At 44.8% G+C, this 21,572-nt stretch overlaps 1 protein-coding gene across 2 annotated transcripts in view; it reads right to left on the reverse strand.

Moving 5' to 3' along the window:
- LOC101914229 (CCN family member 2-like) overlaps nucleotides 1–21,572 on the reverse strand; it is a 43,818-nt gene that overhangs the window by 18,557 nt on the left and 3,689 nt on the right. Inside the window, exons 5-9 of one of the 2 annotated variants that reach the window (XM_055799580.1) lie at nucleotides 14,343–14,681; nucleotides 13,259–13,470; nucleotides 2,832–3,058; nucleotides 237–442; nucleotides 52–114 (exon numbers count right to left, since the gene is read on the reverse strand). The gene's annotated coding sequence lies outside the window, so the exon portion shown is untranslated. Of the gene's footprint in view, nucleotides 1–51; nucleotides 115–236; nucleotides 443–933; nucleotides 953–2,831; nucleotides 3,059–13,258; nucleotides 13,471–14,342; nucleotides 14,682–21,572 lie in introns of those variants that run through there. The other variant, XM_055799581.1, reaches the window with a different exon arrangement.

A 21,572-nucleotide genomic window follows, 5' to 3' on the forward strand; every position in this document is an offset into this window, starting at 1 on the left:
TCACCCTGTGCCTCAAGGTTTGTCAAGGTGCAATAAAAAAGTACCTGTTACCTGCAGACCACAGGTCTCCACGTGGCAGTGTAATAGCAGGTGATCTTCTGAGACCCTTAACAACTGCAAAATTTAGATAGAAATGTGAGTCATCATCACAGCCAGGAGCATTTGTGCCCAGGCATTGGCTTGCACAGAACTGCAAGAGGAACAGGCCCTGGGAGGAAACAGTCAGCTGCACCCACCTGTGAAAGGGATGCTTCCTCGGGTTTTTCCACTTCTTAACTTACTGCATGCTTAATTATCCCGAAGGAAAACTGCAGGAAGGGAGGGTATGATTAAGGTGGACTCGGGCAGGCTCATTTAAGGTGGCCTCCTGATCTACAGGATTCCTTTGGTGCGCAGCTCTGATGTGTCTGAACTCTTGTATGGGGCTGGGTCCTCACAGCACCTGCAGAGATGAGGCACAGAAGGATGTGTTCAAGGTAACATGGCTTATGAAAGAGAAGGGACTAACGTGAGACCTCTAGTTATGGGCTACTGTGTTAATCACGGGGCTCTGCCACCGCCAGGCACTGCTGCGTCTACACAGCCGTATCTGAAAAGGTGCAAGGTTGAATTCCCCACTAGATCCCATCACCCCAAAGACTCCTGGCATCACCTAAGCTCAAAGATTCTCTGCCCTAAAATCCTAGGACCCAGCCCCTCGGTCAAAATAGCTTTGCTGAAGTCAATAGGTCTTCCCTAATTTATACCAGCGGCACATCTCACACAGACTCAACAGGCAGCAACAGGCCCCTGAGCTCTGCCAGGCTGGTAGGACCTGGAGGGGTGGGTGGCCTACCAGGACTTGTGTGTATCTCTCATTAGGGATTTGGGAATCCAACAGGAGCCTGCCCACACCTTTCCCATTCAAGTTTTGGAAAGACTCCAGCTCATTACATGGAATCAGTGAATAATTTAGGTTGGAAGGACCCTTAGGTCATCTGGTCCTCCTGCAGCCAATTGCAATGCAGAGGATAGAGAAGACAGGTAGACTTCAGGGACCAAGAGAGAAGCGCAGGTCAACGGCATCTGCAAGTCCACCAAGGCACCGCTCTTGCCAGGCTGTTCCTGTATAGCACAAACAAATCTCAGCACATGAATCCTTGATTAGCTTTCTAGCCCCTAGGGCTGTAACTGTGAGCCAGCCTTAACGAAGGGCTTGCACCTTCAGAGAGGCAGGGACTTTGCTCAGCTGAAGGGATTGTTAACCTTGGAATGTAATGCAGACACCTTTAAAATTATCTGTAAACCAGCTACTTCACTGCTGATTAAATAACATGATCTTTTTTCAAAGGTCTGCACAAGCTGCTGTAAGTTACAAACCCATGAAAAATAATCTGGGAAATCTTAAGTGTGAGACTTTCACTTACATGTTCTTAATTCTTTATTTTTGTTACAAACACACATTTATGAAGCTGACCTTTCATATTTTTTTATTTGTTTCCTTATTAATAGTTTTTTTCGAAGTTTCACATCACGAATGTTTTAGGAATACACAAGTCCCAAGCTCCGTGAATAGCCTTGTTAGAAGAATGGCATACTTTTACACAACTTTAATAAGGAAACAGTCTGTATTTGCAGCCATCATTGACTTCAGACAGACCAAATTCACACCAGCTGAGGCAGGCGGAATGTTTCAGCAGGCTGCAACCTGTGTGAGGTCTCTAGTGGGGCTTTCACGTGAGCCGAGTCAGCGCTGTGCTCCTGGGCCCAGCAGCGGTCACCCACTTGGCGTATGCTGGACACTGTGTGCTGCTTCTCAGCACCTGGTGCTTCTCTCCTCCCCCAGCCCCTTGTCCTGAACAACTGCCCTAGCTGTCTTCCCCAGAAACTTGTGTGATGTTAGAAACACTCTTGATATATTTAGAGGTGACAGTTTTATTAGCTAGTGGTGGAACGTTATTAGTTCTGCCTACAAACGCCGCATTTTTTCATACCACTTTAGGTACAGGTACAACAGCATTACTGTTACAAACCTGCTTAAACCACTTTAAATTCAGAGCCTTTACTTTCAGTATGGCTTTTGCCATACCGTCTTTTAAATACCCTGCTGCTGGTAAAGCAATCACTATGACAGACTGCTAAAGCTTTTATAGTTTAGGCTATTTTACCCCAGAGATGCAGCAACAGATGTTTTTCAAGCAGGTTTTACAAAGACTAAGTCTGCTGTTGTTGTTGTTGCTGTTTTAAGGAAGTTATCTGAACCACTAATTTTCATTTCTATAGTTTAAACTGTTTCATCCTCAGAAGCATGATGTCATCTGGCAACAGGGGCACACGGAGATGGGTTTGAAAGCAGACTTTACGTGAATAATATTCACTTGTTTTTTTCCAATCTGATCCCTGCAATACAGCCATGAGTCAGGTAAAAGAAAAGCTGTGGCTGGTTCAATTTCTTTGCCAGGCAAATAGCCCCAAATCATCTTTACTCTAATGCCTCTTTATGCAGTCATTTCACAATGTTCTCCCTTGTGCATTAGACTGGAAATGAATGACCTGCCTGGCAGAGATAGGCCAATCTCTGGTCAAAAGGCTTTGTTAAAAAACATTATTGGGGATTCTCAAATTATTACAATTTTGAGCCCAAGGTGACCTGACCTCAAAAAAAGGGGATAGATGAAATGAAAACGATGGGGCCTGGCTATGTTTCAAGGAGGTAAGGAAAAAAGGCTTTTCCTGCCAGGGCAGCTCTTGGTCACTTGGCACCCAAGACCTTCAAAAACCACAGAAATGTTCCCAACTCTGACATTAACTGTTAGAGCTCTGTGTGTCCCCGATGTGGGGAAATAACTAACCAGCTGCAGAGACTGACCAGCATCATTGCCTTTCCACGAAAACAGTGAGACTTGCATTCTCCATGTGCACAGTCCTCTGGACCGGTGAAGTTCCCCCTCTGCTATGCTCATCTTCCTTCAGAGGAAACAGTGAGGGCCAGGACACAGCTCAGATGCCTGCAAGCCCTGCAAGCCTGTTCATTCTGCCCCAGACAAGGAGGGCTGGCAGGACTGTGTGGATCCCTTTCCTAGAACAAAGGAAACAAAGAAAATTACTTCCAGCTTCTCAAAATTCTTCTCAAAATAATGTCAGCTTAGTCTGTACTGCTATCCTGTAAAAAGAATTCGGAGAAACAAAAAGAATGAGACAAATTCCCATGCTCACAGTGGGGCTATTCTCTTCACCAGAACGTACATGGGAAAGAGCTTGCGATGCTATTTTAAGCTCTAGGTGTATTTCGAGGGGATCTCAGCTGAAAAGGCCAGGGAAGAGGCCAGGCTGTGCTGAGTCAGAGGGGAATCCCAGGAGCCAGCCTCATGACAAGAATGTAAGACCCTTTTTCATTCTTCATGTGAACTAAAATTAGGGTTGAAAGAAAGAATTTTGTGGCAGAAAAATCACCCGCAACAAAGGGACCTCAGGAACAGAAGCATGAGGTTAATTTGACACTGCACGGATCATGAAAGCCAGAACTTTACCTCTAGCATTCCTGTGGCAACTGCACAGTGATTATGCTAGACCATAGTTTCATCAGAGAATGATTTCAGCTGGCGCTGGGGCTCGGGTGATATGCGTGCTGCAGGATGAACTTCTGAGGTTATACAGACAGTGCTGGCAGTCACTCCTCCTCTGGTTATTTTGAGACTATCTTTATGGATCCTCATCCCACAGCCCAAAGTGTTACGAGATGCAGAAGACCATCTACACCAGCACTGATGTGATCGACAAGGCTTTCATGTTCCAAAAAGATTGCTGACACATTCTGCCTGGTCAGTGCAGCTACTGGCCATCTGCCTTTTCATCAGCACCAGCTTCAAAAGGAGACATATGGATCCCTGCTAAGAGTGAAGCCACACAAACAGCAGGCAGAGAGCCCAATCCTGTCTGGACAGGGGTTCCCACAACCCCGGTCCATGAAGCCATGTTAGAACCAGGTTTCAGTGACCTGGTGTTGGACCCAGATCTGTGAGCTCAAGACCAAACCCATTCTCCCTCTCAGTCTTAAGGCTCAAAATGCTGTTTACTGCACGGCCGCCCACCGGGCTTGGCTGGCTGCTGGTGCAGCTTGTGCCAGTGTCTGCTCAGCTCTTTCCCACACTCGGAATCTCACTTCTGCTGTTCCACAGGCTACAGCATAACCAGCCTTTAGGGGAGACATGTCAGTGCCTGCAAGCTCAATCTCATCTGCTGCCATGAGCTCGGTACAGCCTCTCCTCCCAAGCCAGCACTGGGAGGTCATCGCTTGCCTTGGGTTCGAATGCCAGAAATACCCAGCTCAGCAGAGATTTCTGGCTCAAAAGCTGCCACTTCCATAGGAACCTCCAGGGATGGGAAGGGATAGGCTTCGCTTAATTGTTTTGTTTTTAAAGTAGCACTCTCTCATCCTATTTTTGTCCTAGGGTTGTTTTAATTGAACAGCTCTAAAGCTCTCTGCAGCTCACTCCAAAGGAGGGAGAGAGAGCAGACCCTTCAGCTCTGCCCCCTCCCTACAGAACGACTGTTGCTGTTCCAAGTCTCCCCACCTAATGACTTATCAGACAAAAGGGAGAGCCCTTGATCTGCGCCAGTGACTCCAAAGTGATGTGGGGCACAGCAGGGTTAGGAAGGTGACAGTGTGAAACAGTTTTCTGTCTTCTCCCCTTGAGGTGCCCCCTGAAGTCATTGTGCCCTGTGAATACCGTTGAGGAAGGTGACTGGCATGGCAGGGAGGCAGCGGTGCAGGATGTGCACACAGCATGCTTGGCAAGAGGTGGCTGACTTGTCAGAGGAAGACAGATCAGCGTAGCTCAGGAAAAGGCACTTTAAAATAATCTTGTCACTCAGATCTCTCAGGTGAGGCCATGCAATGAGCCTGGGGAATGGTGCTTCCCATCTTCTTACAAGGTTTGTTGTTTTATTTGGTTGTGGTCGAGTTCTTTCCCGAGTGCAGGTGTTCCTGTTTGCACATTCAGCAACACTTCCCATCAGTTCATGGCAGAGTGAAGCTATGAGGCAACAGCAGGTCTGCTCCCAATCTCTTCAGAGCCGCCGCACTCGTCGAGTGTCCCCTACGCACAAGGTCAGAACCAGGTCCTTTCTATCTCCCAAGAGAGACACACATCTGCACTGAGGCTCCTGGGCAGATAATTCAGACAATTCCATGTAGAGCTTTTAAAGACAGAAGCTCCTAATTCTGGAGTATCTGGGGTTGTTCTGACCCAGGTGAGAGCTCAACGGGCAGTGTGACCCTCCGGATTTTGGAGAGTATCAGCAGAGCCATAGCAGGAACAGTCAGCAATCATCAGTCCTCACATTTCTTCTCTATCAGACTCTCTCCTCAGGTGACAGGAGGGCCCAGGCACAAGGGAAGGTCTATTTTCATGTTGTGGATGCTGTAAAATTAAACTGGAGGGAGCACCTGTGTGTCATGCAGGCTGATGAGCTCCTCTTATAGTACCAGCTCTTCCCAGGTGTCACGTGCTTGCCCTTTTCTTAGGGAAAATGGATGTAGAAGGCATTGAACAACCACAGACCTCACACCACAGCAGTCTGTTTCGTAGCTGCTGGAAAACAAAGAGCATCTTCAGTGCTGGGGACAGGAGCTGGTCCTGCTGCAAATCTTATCCCTGCTTTGTGGATACACAGCATACCTGTGTCAGAACACCTCCCAAGGCCAGCAGCAGCATGGCTACAGCCCGTAATGGCTCTGGTGAGCCAGGCTTTAGCGGGAAAGCTGAAATTCTCCTAGCAGGATTAGGGCTTTCCCCATGGCATGGGAGGGAGGGCAAAAGTATTCCTCCTGTCCTTTCCTTTCCTACGCAGAACGGAGAAGCAGCCAAGATCTGAGCCTGCTATTCCAGTTCCAGATAAGTGGAATAGTCATAAAAGCATATGTATGAGATATGAGCGAATGTGAGGGAGGGTAGGGGCTCAACGGTGGCTGTACAACCCTTCCACATCCTTCACAGGAAGATATTCACTCCATAAATATCACGGGTTATGGCTGGGCCTGGAGTTCATGCTGAGTTTAATGGACTGTGCTAAGCAAGCAGTGTGCGTGTGAATGTGCGTGTGTGTTCCTTCTCTCTTGCTGGAGGGAAGCTGTTCTGGGTTCTCCCTGCTGGCCTGCCAGCTCCTGAGCCAGGGAGCTCTGTGGGCTAAACTGGCATTTCAATATATAGTGCTGGCGTATTTAAGGAGGGGAAGGCAGGCAAAGCCATCCATTGTCAGTGAGTATGGAGCTTCTGCATGAGAGCTACGGGAACCTGAGATCTGCAGAGAGCGAGAAAACATTGGTTAGAGGTAGGACCTGGGAGGACCCACATCAGTTTACACCAGTTGAGCATCTGACCTCAACTCCCTTTGGGCTTTTGGCACTCAGACTGCTAGGGTGCTTTTGGAAATAATTCTAAGCATTTGCCTGCATCTGTAGACCCCTAACTACCTTCAGTTCAGCAATGGATCTCAATTTCTTCTGGCAGTTGGGGTTGTTTTGATCAAGGTTCTGGCCTGCCTGAGGGCTCAGAGCCAGCAGAGAAGCTGCTGTCAGCATTCCCAAAGCTCAATCCCCTCTTCTGTTAGAGCATCCTGCTCCTCCACGTTCCTGTTTCATATACCTGGAACTGCTGTGAGCACAGCAGGATGAATCCCCAGTTATACTGCCGCAGGAACTGTCCCTCTGCAGTCCTCCACAGCATTAATCAACACGCTCCCTCCAAGGGTTCCTTCTTTGTTTACAAACTAAAGAAACGCAAATTCTTGCGTTACTGAGAATTTCCGCTCAGCTGTGGGTCACATTTTAAGATTCTTCTGTTTTTCTTTCCAAGTAACAAATGTTTGTTTTGCTGAAGAAAAAGGGAGTGATCCTGTTCCACTCGAAGGGGTGTAAATCAGGAGCAATTCCACTGAATCCAAGGGGCCAGGAGCAGGGAAAATCTAGCACGAATAGTGTATCCTGCCCATTTCTATGAGCATATGAAGGCCAGATTTCTTAATTCGTTTACCCCCCACTGCTTTTGTTCTCTTCCCACCCTTGTCCTGTCTCCCTGTTAGAAAGAATGTCATGACTGGGATGTCAAAGAGCAGTTATCACTAGATGTTTGGTTGGTGGTTTTTTAATAAATATATGATGTTCTCCAGATGCTACAGAACTGAGTAGGCTTCAGACGATCACCTCTGGTCTCATTTACACAGCTATAAATCCTGAGTCACTCCCCTTACTGCAGCAGACCAATGCCAGATGCAACTAGAGGAACGAAGATCAGCATCCAGCCCCGAGCTACTAAAAGCAAACTGACCAATTGCATTTCTTAGAGAAAGACTTTTACAATGATTAATGACAGATAAACAAAAGAGGGGCCCTGGGACACGTTTCTCCAAGTCACAGCAACTTTCACTTAAGCAACTGGGACATTTTTTAAAGCCCAAAAGAAGAGAGACATAACCATTTACTGTGCTCAACTGACCTAGTTTATTTTTTTTTTTCTTTCTTTTTAAGAAGATACATGCTTACTGGGAACATGAATGAAAAGGTCCTGTTCACAACTTTGCCTTGACATTGCCTGAACTAAAAGTCATTCGGGTTTAAGTCAACATGAGTCAGGCGTCAGGAAAAACAAATGGTTCCCACAGCCCCAGACCAGGAATCAGTGCCCTTAAATACAACTGCTTCTGCTCTTGGTGGTGCCTCAAGTCCAGGCAGAGTCAAAGGAGCTTTTCTAGATTTATGCAACTTCTGCAAAAACCAGAATCAGCCATAGTTTCGAGATCCACCTGATAACACTGCTTTTGCTCTTGTGGTTGTGAACAATTAGTCACAACTGCATTTTAGTTCAGTTTCAGTGGGCTAGTTGTAATTCCAGTTAGAGTCTGGGGTCTGAGGAGCACTAGATGGGAAAAAGTCTTGCAAGAAAGGCCTTGTGATCTTCCCAAAGGATGGTTGAGAAGCAGAGGAGAAGAGCGAAGCCAGATCACTTGTACACTTTTTCTGATGAATTTAGAGTTTAGAACATACAGTTGTTTCCTCTTTCTGTCTCTTCTGAAGCAAATCGTGGACATTTGTGTTGTGTGGATACAAATTTACAGACGAAGTTAGTTGATTCTTCAAATGGTTCCCAGATCCTGTTTACAAATTCTTTTATACTTTAGATCAGATGCGTCAGCATGAGCCAGGACACCTTTCATTGTTCTGGTAGCAAGAAGCAGCCATAAGCCCAGTTTAGTCAGCCAGTTAAAGTGGATTTACTGGTGCTTTGGACTTGAAGCTGCTCAGACAGCCAGAGGATATCAGTGAATACTGTCTGCGGCACATTTCAGATGGATCCTTACAAAATACGCATACTTCCCTAAGAGAGATACTTGTGACACTTTATTCTCTCTTCCTTTCATAAACAACGTGCGTTCTATTGAAAACAGCTGGATTTGCACCAGTATCAGAGAGATTGTGGTCTGTGCTGGTCTTGTTCTGACAGTCACAGGTGTCAAAGATGGTCAGTAAAGGACTTTTTCCTTTGAAGGTACAAAATGGATGCAGCAAGAAAACTGTATTTTAGACACACGTACAACTCTTACATCGGACTGTCTGGGCATGTTAAAATCTTTTTCACATGGCTTAGTGTTTACTGGTGTCAGAGGTGGATAGCCTCAGTGCAGCTGTTTGGCTCATTAGCTCTCAGAAATAGAGAATGTTTGTCCTGGGAACAGTATTTATAACCTTCCTAAGGCAAATAAGAGCCAAGACATTTCAAAACACGGTTTGTACTGGAGCAATATCTCTCCTCCCCAATACCCCACCACAGAAGTTTCTAACTAGTCACCGGGATTACCAAGACAGCAGGGAACCTAGTGGGAAAAGGGTATTCTAGATCTTGTAGGCCAATCCTGCTTTCAGTTAGGGTAAAGAAAGAATCTTCTTGAATTGATAAATCTGCGGTGTTACCTGGCCAAAGCAAGTTAGGAAAGAACCATTTCTCATTCCTTTTTTATGAGAAAAGTTTGTGCAGTGGGAGAGTTAGAACGGACTGTTTGCTAATGCTCTCTTTTATGAAAAAAGTTTACAAGGTGGCACAGGTGAGGCTTTCTGAAGTGTTTAAGTGCTGCAGGAGCCTATTTAATGGTTAACCCTAGCCTGGGATAACAGCTGGACTTGATGATCTCAAAGGTCTTTTCCAACCTAAATGATTCTATGATTCTATGATTTGCACCACTAAAGTCATTCAGATATCGTCAATAAAAACTTATGTGACAAGACACGAGAAGAAAAGGATTTTCTGCAGAATCAGTCACTTTCTTATATTTCCCTTGCCTTCTTTAAGATTTAGGTATTAAAGCCTTATGGCCCAAAGGAGAACTAATTTCAAATAAAATGATAAGTATCTATTTGGAGATCTTCTGGCAAGTTTTACAGTATCACAGGGTTTCTTAAGCAGCTTTTCCAGTGCCTGAGAGCACATATTTTCTTTCCCCGTAGAAAAGCGGCAACTATTTGACATTCCACTCCTCAAGGTGCCTAGTTCCTCCTGCACTAACACCACATCTCTGAATGATGGATTTGTGTGACCAGCACTATCCAAATAAAGGGAACCGCCAGGCTTTCCCAGAAACATGAAATGGCCACATCCAAGAACCTCAAAGGCAAGTAAATATCCTCCTTTTTAGAGATGAGAGATAAACAGCTATTCAGCAGAAGCTGTGAAGACAAGATTTGACGCACATCCTTACATTTTTCACTAGCAGCTGGTGATCTAGGGCATTTTCCAATCTTGTGATATATGATTTTTTTTTTAATGCTAGCTAACTATCTTGTGAAGAATCAACCTCAGTTTAAAGCCATTCCTTTCAAAACTGAATCTCAAGTCTTTTATATCCTACTGCTTGCTTTATTCCAGGCTATTAGGGACACACTGCCACTCTGAGCAGACAGAGACTCCATAGGTCCTTTCCCATATGCTGATGCAATTGAGAAGACTCAGAAGGCAACATAGCTATGCTACAGTAAAACAGGTACGGTCATTTTCACAATTCCCACTGAATATTCCCAGCTTGATTTCCAATCACACAAAACAGGCCAGTCACTTCACACACTCTCGGTGCTTCTTGACGTGTTACTACCTATGTGACTTTTATTTAAGTCAGATGTAACTTCTCAGGGTTAGCAAGAATGGGATCAGATGGGAACAATCCGCTGCTACTTCGTTAGGAGGGATGTGAGTTGCAGTGAGTCTAAGACTAGAAGGCATGATAAAGGATAAGGTAGATGGATTATAAATTTCAATGAGGGATGCTGGAAAAGCCTCAAGAAGGAATAAAAAATTAAGCAGAAGAGAAAAGTCTGTTTTGAGAAAGCGCTGGTGCCAGCTTGTTGTGTTTCTGGAGCCCATATGTGGATCTGTATATTTTTACATCAGCACCTGTCCAAAAGACATCCCTCCCTGTAGATGCCCCTTCCATAGGAAATTTCCATGGACACACTAATTCACAGCTGCATGCAAAACGCTTTGCTGTGTCCCCTGGATGTTCCTAACCCTTAAAACACAATTTCAGAGCATGGCTAGAAAATCTTGTCACTTCCCAGGCTGGTATGTAGTGTTCAGGTGTAACAGGAACTATATGGTTACTTTGCAAAGTCCCGCTGAGAACCACATCCCAGGTTTTTATAGATTTAGGCTTTGCTTAGCATTTTCATTTTTCCCATAGGACAATCAATTGGCTGCTTTGGATATGAGGAAATCTGAAAGTGGTTTCCATACTTACAGTGGGAGAAAACAACAGCATGCCCTTATGTGCAAGTCTCAGTTATTCCCACCTCCTGCCTCAATTTAACTTCTGCAAAGGCAAAGTCATCCATCAATCCAAGGACACATGTATTTCTTTCCTATCTGCATGCCATGAGACTCAACAGCAGTGTGCAGAATGGAGCACAAAGGGGGCACCTACACAGCATGGCCAAAGCACTGTGGCCTGACCTGACTCTTCCTTCTACTTCAATCCCGAGTCCCCTGCCTCCTGTCACACTCACATCAGAACCACTCTCAGTTCTTCTGTCCGCCACCCCTGTGGCCCCAGCCACCTCACGCAGCCATCACTGTGCCTGAAATACAAACCCCTGAGTAACAGAGCCAAAAAGCTGAACTCACAAAGCAAAAAGAGAGAAAAGCATTTCATGTGAGAGAGGCCAAGCCTGCTCCAGCCTCATCTCTGATCATACCCAGCCAGCCTCTTTCTCTTTTTGCTTCATTTCTCATTTTCACTGGTGGCACAAAAAATTCTGTCTTGTAACAAGCTGACCTTTCAGCTGAACTTCTCAGCCCCTCCTCATTTTTGAATCATATGTCAACAATTACACTAATATTGAACATTCACCTATTCTGAACGTAGCACTTTCCAGTCACAAAGCACCTTGCAAAGTTTAAAAGTTTGCCTACAAATCCCCTGAGAAGCAGCTTTCCATCCTTGATCCCAATGCACAACAGAAAGAACTATAGTACAGGGGGGAAAGACAACTTGCTTGAGGCCACACAGCAAGTCCACAGCCGAGCCAAGAGCAAAAGGCAGCTCCACTCACTCCCCACTCCAAGCTTGAACCAGCCAGTGCTTTTTCATCGGCACTGACAAGACAGATATTCTAGTGATTTCAGCGAACAAAGAGGGCCCTCTCTGAGCTGTCGTATGCTGCCATGTGTTTCCCTGCTGTCAATGATTATCCATGGGATTCCCAACAAGGACCTACAGTCACTGGCAACATCTGCTGCAGGGTTTCTCAAGGGGCTGAGGACAGGCTGTTTTTAGCCCTTCGTTTATTTGGACAAGTTCACTGCTTGCCAGAAGCACTGCCCCCCCCTGCCGCGCGCACACATACGCCCCCCCCACACGCTCTTTCGAGCCAGGGAGCAGGGGACCTTCCATCCCACACAGGCTGCTTTGTAAGGCCCAACTCTGCAGGAGGTCATTCCTCCCTTCTCTCTGGAGCCAGCTGCTAAAAGCAATGCTGAGATCAGACAAAAGATTTCACCCGTCAGTCGGGCTGGGGAACACAGGGATTGCTGTCCCGAGTCAGACCACTGGCCTGATAAACCCAGCATCCTGCTTCTGGCAGTAACCACCCACCCTCGACGCGTTGGAGGAACACGATTTCCCTTTCCACTGATGCATCTCGCCAGCCATACAAAGCCTGCTGTGGTACACAGATAAAGGTTTCCTTTCCACACAGCCAACAGAACAGGAAAGACCAAGCTCCTGCTGCCCAGCTGTGTCCCAAAAGTCACAAATACTGGTTTCAAATAGAGCCAAGGTGATGCGCTCAGAGTTGAATCAGCTCTTGCGCTTCCACATGGACCAAAGAGGGTCAAGACCCAAATTCAAAGATGTTGCAGGGTGTTGGAAAAGCCCCAGATCTAGGAGCTGCTTAAGAGGTGGATGTTCAATACAGGCACGGCACAGGATCTGTTCTGTACTGGACGGTGTGGACACTATTACCACTTAAAGGCACTTATAGGCAGGATGCTACAAATGTGCTGGACTGCCAGCCCTGTTGATCAGTCCATTACAGGATCCAGTTCTCCTTTCACATGCAGTAGTGTAGGACAAGGCTTGGACAGAAATCAATGAGAGCACACAAGACTAAGTTTGGCTAAAGGAGATGATCCACCCACGAGAAGTGACCATCGCCCTGTCTGTCTTCCTTCTGAATGTTTTTACTCTGCTCCAAAGCTCTCTTACCTCTTCACTTCACTGCTACAGTTACCAGCAAAGGATTTAGTTAAATGGCAGAGGAGAAAACATAGCTCTGTGAGATTTTGTTTCCTCTGACAAATAAAGAAAACTCAAAGGGTCAGTTCACGGGTCTTCAGGGAACTCAACAGACCTGTTTCCTTCTCATCTGCTTGCACCTTAAAGTGGATCCATTCACATTCACAACTAAACCCTTCTAATTCAGAGGTTCAGTTCATTTGCTCCTAGAACAGCCTATTTTGGAGATCTAGGGATGTCCTGAGGTGCTGAAGATGAATTACAAACATCTCCAAGTCACTGAACAAACATGTGCAGTATTTATGCAGTAATGCATAATTAGGAAGTGATGCTTTGTCCAGCACTCAATACAAGAAGGCTGGCTGCGTTTACATATATTCCAGGAGTATTTTGCAGCCCTAAGTCTTATCACATTGGGTGGGACCTTAGCTGATATTAACAATTAACTGGGGCTAAGCAACCAACAGATGGATACAAAATCTGACCTCTAAGGAACACTCACATGCCGCAGGCTTTGGTGCTGCCAGTTCATTACCAACACAGTCCCTCTTGGCGATTTCTGCAATGATGCTGCAAGGTCAGGGTTGTCAAGTTGACACAGCAGTTAAGAGTGAAACGAAGGTCAGCAGAGATGTCAGGAGAAAGGAAGCCTTGTTACGGGTTGAGTTTAGTCCCAGGAGGAAGATGCAGTTGCTCTCCAAGGCATTATGAAATCTACAAAAAGAGAGATTCATCCTGATCATAAGAAAAGAATGTCTCTGATCTCCTCCTCCTCTGCAGCGACGCGCCACCCCACACAACAGAGAGGAAGGATGAGTAACGCAAGCTCACAGCCCAGGCACCCAATAAAGGGAATTGGTGGGTCCAGACCAAAAAAGCAACCCCAGGTTTGTTCACATTGTTCAGGGTTATGGGTTCTCACTCTGCACTGGAAACAACGCTAGCTTATATTCAGGGTGGCCGTTCAAAGCTCATGTTCTGCTGCAGCTATTGTTCTGTGTGACAAACACAAAGCCTATGGTAAGTGAAATTACATGTTGGGCTTGTTTTTGAAAGCATTAACATTTAGGGGAAACTATGAACTTGTACCACTTTGGGCTAAATCTGAACAACAGAGAAAATAAATCAGAACAGGCCTCATGCCCATACTTTTCTATGAAGAAAGTTGTTTACAATGCATATTACACTCCAGAATAAATCTGGGATAAACAAAGTTGAACTCTTCTCTGTCCCTCTTCCTGTGAAAAAATCTTTTCAACAGAGAACCAGCCCACCATCTGCTCACCCCATAAGACTTGTTTAACTCCTTGTGAATATCGGCACAGACATTGTGAAGGACAGTCTTCTCCTCATCCCATGTGCTATTCAGCTGTGCTAGTGTTTCCAAATACTCCTTCCCTTGCTTTGTTAATCAAAATACACCTTTCCCCAAAGACAGCAGAACAGCTTGCCTACATGCCAGCTACAGATCTGTTCTGGCAGGCGCCAAACACCAGTAACTTCAGCAGAAAGCAGGAGAAGATGAAATTGTTAGTTTGCAGGAAGTGCTTAGCACATTTAAAAACTAGGACCTCTCTTCCCTGTACCTGAATGGTTGACCATGGCAGAGCTTTTACACCCAATGAAGAGCAGAACTAGGTAGCAGTGACCAAACACTGAAGACACAAACTGTTTCCTTGGACACAAACGCTCAACCACACACATATGTCTTGCTCATTCCTGCAGCCAAGACTCATTTTGAGGTCCTCATGACTCAAAGCAGGGCAGAAGAGAGCTTCTCTCGGACTAGGCTTAGCCTCCAGTTGCACAAGCATTCACTTCAGTAGAAGCACTGGCTTAAGCAGCTCCCATATTTCCACCTCTTGTCACCCTCTCAGTCTACTACAACTTGTTTCTGCGGATGAAATATGGATTCAGGAATTGACCTGAAATAAAAATAAAAATAACAGAAAGAAAAATAAGGGGGGGATTTGTTCTTTTTTCTTTTTGAATTGAGATCATTCTCTAGCTGGGCTATCACACAGCCATGCAAAAGGTACAGCAGGATGAGAGAGGGGAACAGAGCAGGCGCAGAAACAATCAGCCATAGCTAAGGGAAAGTCACTGCATGCTGGGAGTGTGCTGCTGCTGAAAAGAAATACTTGTGAAACAAAATCCTCACTGTGCTAAGCCTGCCCCAGTTTGGAGCTATTTGTTTTGCACGGGAGCCTTGAAAGCCTGTCCACTTCTGACTGAGAGGCTTCCATAAAGTGAAATCCCCACTTGGCTGCCCATTAGCTCGAACGGATCATTGTACTGCGCTGCCACCACATTTTTGGGTCCATTTCCGACTACTTTGAATAAAAACAACCTGAAAGTCTCAACTGAAGAAATAACTTTGTTGACAGAAGAAGAAAAACATAGAACTGTTAATGTAACTATTGCTATTAATAAACTTTAAACACCCAGGCTGAAACTTGGGTAAGGCCCACAGGAAGGCAAGAGGCAAGCTCCAGGTCCTTGTGGTTCACGAGAATTTCCTGCCTTGTCAGCGCACGTTTCCTCTGCTTCAGGGAGGGATGGTGTCCAAGGCAAATGGCATTCCTTTCACGCACCCACCAGGGCATCGTCCGAAGGAAGGTGCGGCCAAGTAGCTCTAACGCTGACAGATGGTGATTTAGAAATTGAACCACTGGGACACCCAAGCCAAATCAGATATGGGGCCTCAGGGATACTGGTGGTAACTCCAGTAAGGATGTGCAGCTATTACTCAAATTAATTCTGACTGCTGCTTTCCTAAGGAAGCTGTATCCAGCAGGGCGAGGAGCATTTCTGCACCCCCCAGAGACCACCAATTGCACGTACTAAGCTGATTGTTCCCCACCTGCCTCTTCGCAGCTGCCTCTCGGAGTGCTGCAAGGGAGCCGCAGCATTCCGAGCACGAAAGCCTGCGGGGATTACACGTTGCTGCTGGGGAGCAGGGGGGAGCCTGTGAAATTGGCCAAGCTAAATGGCAAGATCCCAGCGGGAGGGAGTCCCATGATCCCTCTGTTTTCATAGTCCAGTGAGAAAATACTTCCCATCATGTTCTTTTTCATCAGCAGACAATCTTCTGGAAATCAGACCCTTTTCAATTAGGTGCCCACACATGGATTTAGGAATCTGGGCAATCAGGTTTGTAAATGTTTAGGGCAGGATTTTTCAAAAGCATTTGAAGCACATGCTTGTAAAAATCCGTCCTCTAGCAGAAAAGACCTCAAGGTGCTGTAGAAATGTTCTTTAATTAGTGCATGCAATTTGTGAGGTTGAATTATTTCCTTAGCCCCATTTTATAGATAGGAAAGCCAAGGTACAAATGAGGCAGCATGTTTCCCAAGGCTACATAGCGTGCTAGTGCCCGAGCCAGAAACAGACCCTACTGCTTCTGACTCCCAGTTTCTTGCTCTAATTACCAGAAAATTCCTCTCCTCTATGGCACAGCCAACTGGTTCCAATAATAAAACCAAGCTGTTGCAAAGATCAAGTCCATTTTTTCACTGCTTAACCCAAAAAAACATTTAATTTTCAAAACACAGGTTTGGCTTTTCACCAGAGAAAGGATTTGTTTTTCATTATTCATCTGGTTTTTGTTTTTTTCTCTCTCTTTTAAAAAGCCAAACATTCAATCACTCTGTTCAATATAGAGTTCCTAGGCTAGGAGCACTGCAACTATCGTTACCCTATAAATCTTCATTATTCTTACTATAAATACACTTCTGTATTTTTCATTTTGTTATTTTTATGACTAAATATGGCACCTTTAGCAAACCTCAAAATGCTTTCCAAAATTAAGAACTTTGAATCAAATCCTGTAGTCCTTATTTCTGAGAAGAAACACTTTTTTAAAAATTGTAACATTCCTTGGTTTATGTCCAAGGCAATAACATTAACCTATGGCTTTTCAACACTACTTTAATTATGCCAGTCTACGGTGGTAAAGATAATACTGCCTTACTTAGACACGGTCAGATTGTTACAATGGTACCTTATGTTACCTATTCCTGTAGGGGAATAAGCCAAATCAGGATAATTTATTATTTTTTTTAAACTGTGCCCACTCTAGGTATGTCAAAACAAAAGATTTATGAAGAAGCTTTAATATTAACAGGTACTTCTCCTAGTATGAACAGTATTCACTGCTGGGCTAAAAAGAAGATACATGCACAAAAAAATGACATTTGTCCTTTTCTAAAAGTAGCAGGATATTATTTCTAGCTTTTCTTTTTTATTTGTTTGTTTTCCTAACCCAGACATACAGATTCTGTGGAAGCTGGAAGATTCTTAGATGAGTAGAAAGTTAGTGAAAATAGTTTTATCACAGAGTTTATGTAAAGACTGATCTGTTGAAATGAGAAGCAAATGTTAATTAGATCCTTAAACTCCATTTCTCATTCCCCGTTTGGCACAAATGAGTAATTAACGTTGCGGAGAAAGGATGCTTTTGTTAAAGAACTAAATCCCACGGACTCTTCCCACCTTGTCCAAGAACCAGTAACTCTGTGAATAGAACAATAGGGTGGTTAAAATGACTGAATCCATCCGCCTTTTATCTCTGCTCCCTCTGTGGAACTGTATCTGCTGATAAATCAAAGATCGACTCACTGGTCAAATTTCTCAGATGCATCTTTCAATAATACCTGTGATCCTCCAAGTGGTAGAAATGATCAATCAAGATTCGCAGTTCTTTATAAAAAGGACCGTGATTCCTCTGTCAGCAGCACCCTACAGAGTAACATGACCTGCACATTCTCCTTCACCCCGTAAGAGGGGTTGTCCACAGTTAATTTTCTAGTACAACAGGAGGCAACAGAGCTTCACCATGGGTAGTGATAACTTTAAGATACCTTTATGGGCCTTTTGGTTGTATTTCCTTAGGTCTAGAGCCTTGTGCTGAGCTAACAGGCAGAAGCTCCAAAAGCAATACCATTCAATGGAGAACCAAAGAGCTTTAGGGCTTGCAAGCGGTTCAAAGGCAAGCAAGGAGATCAAAGTTGTTCACCACGTGCCAGCTGCTGCAGTGGTGGCACCACTAGCCTCTCTGCCACACAAAAGAAGGAAATTAATCATTTTTTCCTGGATGCTTTTGATACGGACACTAGCTCTTTTTCATCAAAACCAAAGAATACCTGGAAAACCACTTCAGAGGATTTTAAATTATGTCAATTTATCTGCAATATGAGGAACACTACAAGAGGAGAAACTGGCTGGGTTGAAATTTAACAATCAAAAATCCACACAAAACCTTTGTTGCAAAACTCAAGCCTATGAAAACCCTCACCTACTGAACTTACAGGCTGAACAAGAGGGAACGTCTATCTTCCTTCAAGTTTGTCAGCGTTCAAGAAAACAAGAGCAAGCTCAATAAAAAAAATCTCATCGCATTTCTAGCTCAGTACAAAGACTTGCTGAAAACCTTGCAAACAGGAATCAGTTAACTACAGTTTACTTCTGGAACCATGCTAGCCTAAGGCAAAGAGTTCAGATAGCAAGGCTTTATCCTCTTTAAATTTAGGAGAAAACTCTTTAAGATTCCCAGCCTAATTCCCTGATCTATGTTTGCTGGAATCAGAGAAGCAATCTAAATGTTTGACTGATTTTTTCTGAAATTTTCAGCAATCGACCATCTCTAAAAAGGAAGGTCTCGGTAAACCAGGTTGTTGGCAACCAAGAAAAGATACAAGTGGCTACAGGCTCTCTGCTGACTGAAATAATCAGTTCAGTTGGCCTCTTTGAAGCAAAACATTCCCCCCTTACCCCCCAAAATGGGTACTGCTCCATCAAATCGAGAGAATTTCAGGCATTTATAGCATTTACTACACCCAGATACCCTCAGCTCAGCCTTACAGATATAATATACCCTGCAAAAGTATGCAAAAGCACAGGTATCCCATCCTGGAAGAGGTATGAATATCATCTTATTTCTCCCCTGCTTCCTCATTCATTAGGACTGGTTTATTTATTTTAAATATAAGGTTTAGATCCTTAGAAAATTCCCTTGAAATCATCTACCCAGTAATTGTAACTGTGATGGTCTCGTTCCCAGAAATGGTCAGGGTTTCGTTTATTCCAGTTTATTTTGCATAGTCCATTCCAGTGCTACATTGTAAACCCGAAAATTTACTGGAGTCAATGGAAGATTTGCACATGGCATCGACTTTAATGCAAGCCAGCTCCCTGGATGCAAATATACCTCTCGCACCCGTTCAGATTTGCTGCTCCTGAATGTCACTGAATCTTGTTCCAAGCACAGAGGAACAGCAATCTTTCTCACCCCCAAATGCCTCCACATGCATTATCAGGCATATATATACCATACTCAGGGGGTTCTCTGATGCACTTAGGAAAAAACACACAAAAAATGACATATGAAGCCTACTGCCTAATAAGAAAACTTCTGCCAAAACCTCATTGAAATAAACATGTTTTGCAGCCTTCCCAGGCTGCATACAGCAGAGTTACAGGAGAAGAGATTCAGCCCTCTTACCTTTCACTCATTGGAAGACTGTCTTTAGCAAACCCTACCCTTCATCTTTGATTTCTGGATTAAATAAATCCAGTTCTTTCAGCTTCCTCCCGAGGTCCAGAGTTTTAGACCTCTGGTTGTTCTTCTTGCTCTCCTTTGGTCTCCAGCGTGTCCTTCTATTCCTTAATGCCCATAGCTGGGAGCACCAATGCCTACCAGAGTGGCATGATTAATTAACCCCTGTGTCTCACGTGACTTTCCTGCTAATACATGCCAGAATAAAATGAGTCTTTTTTTACAAAGCACCAACTGTTGAATCATATTCAGCTTGTGGTCTACTAAAACCTCTGCACCCTTCTCTGCTATGCCACTACTAAGCTATTTCCCACCTTTTATTCATAAACCCATCCTGGCTTTCCTTGCTGCTGGAACAGCTGTGTGGGAGACCCTGATACACCTTTTCTGGACTTCTAGGAAGAAATGTACTGACAGTAAATGCTAATTCAACTGCACAAGCTCCTGGAGAGACAAAAAAAGATGAGTGAGCCCTGACAGTTCCCTGAGAAGCCTCCTTGTTGGTTCTCCAGCAGCATCTGAGTAAGGATACGATCTGTAACTGCTCCAGAAATTAATCCGTGCATCCCTCGCGTCACAACTACAGGCATGTTATCTTTCTGATCAATGACCATTTGTGGGGCTGCGCAAAAGACATTACCAGCAATCTCCAACCGCTGCTACGTTCAGTTTAGGTTGCAGGCAGCAGACAGCACCAAGTAGAGCCAGCTGCCACTTAACTGGGACCAAATCACCACATGCTTCTGCTCTGCCACCCAATGCCCAGCTCTGCCGCTGTTTTGTGAGGCTGGTGGACGCTCCACCCGATTCCAGATTTTAACTTACAGCAACAGAGTGCAAAAGACACATGCTCAATGAAGATTAAACCAAACACTTCACACACTGCTTGGAGCTTGGTAAAACTGAAACCCATAGAAAGTGCTGTTATCTGCATTTTACAGAAGGGATTAAGAGAAACAAACCCTGATTTAGTCCCTTAACTCAGGCACTTGCTGTAAGTGCTTCAATTAGAAACCTAAAGTGAAGAGCGGATCTCCCACGCGTGCTGCACCGCTCCACACACACAGAGATGTACCCAGCTGCATGCTGGGGAGAGCGGCAGACTCCTGCAAGCTGCTGCAATGATGACTGGTCAACTGGCACTGCCACCTTCCAGCCGTTTAAGACAGACACCCTGACAAGTCCCTTGTCTCTCCCGTTAGTGCGTGATGCCCATGCCTCATGCTGCACAGCTCCACCCTCTTCGCCCCGCCAGGCACCACGCCTGCCTTCCCCTGTGCTGGATCCATTTAACACTGCATTTGCAGGACCTATAGGGCTTTCTGTTGCCTTGACATTGGACAGTAACAATTTAAATGGACTAGGGCTTCTGTTCCCAGCAACATCAGAAGCATCTGTATTGAGTCATTAGCTGAACCGCTTTTGGAGTTACACAGCAAGCTCACAGATGTGGTGAAAAAACCTGTTTATTTATTTTACCTTGAAACATCATTGGCATAAGATCCCACAACTGACTATGTATGGACTACAAACATCCTGGCAGATACCCCAAGAGCCACTCTCAATCCAATATCCAAAACCGGGATTAAGTCTGTCCCATAGGATCCTTATGGAGGATGTAAACAAACAAGCCCTGCCAGCTAGTAAATTATTACTGTGAACATCCGGAACATTCTTATTTGACCTATTGACATTTTCATAAATTCTCTGAGGGTGAATTCCCTGTAGTACCAAGGAAAAAAATAAGAAAAAGACTTCTGTTTTTGACCCTATTCCTGGTAAATGACATCCACAGTCTACAATGGGCCCTGCTGAATCCTGGCTTGGTGAGACACAGTGGTCTATTATTTGATCCCTGTGGGGATAGTTGAGGCCTCCAAAGAAATTCCCTTCGAGGAGTGAGTAAGGACATCCCTCACTGAAGATATGAAGTGGATAAAAACTACAGAGGAACAGAGATTGACTGAGTGTGTGGGAATAGGAATGCAAAATCAGGAAGGGGAGCACGTATGCTCATAGAGGGGAAAACTGACAGACCTGGGAATAAATTCCTCTAGCCCTGCTTGCTCGTTGATGTGCCTAGCTAGGTATTCTCCATGCTGAACTCTAGATGTTGCTGCTCACAGTCATTCAGCTCAGCAGCCACTTGAGCTTGGAAGATATTCCTTTAAAGGAGCAGGAACAGAGCGTCCTTGTCCAAACTTGGATTTGTTGGGGAATCTTACAAAACCCACAGTACCAAAGAAATATGAACATGGGA

The sequence above is a fragment of the Falco peregrinus genome, chromosome 3 (genome assembly GCF_023634155.1).
Source record: "Falco peregrinus isolate bFalPer1 chromosome 3, bFalPer1.pri, whole genome shotgun sequence".
Taxonomy (NCBI): domain Eukaryota; kingdom Metazoa; phylum Chordata; class Aves; order Falconiformes; family Falconidae; genus Falco; species Falco peregrinus.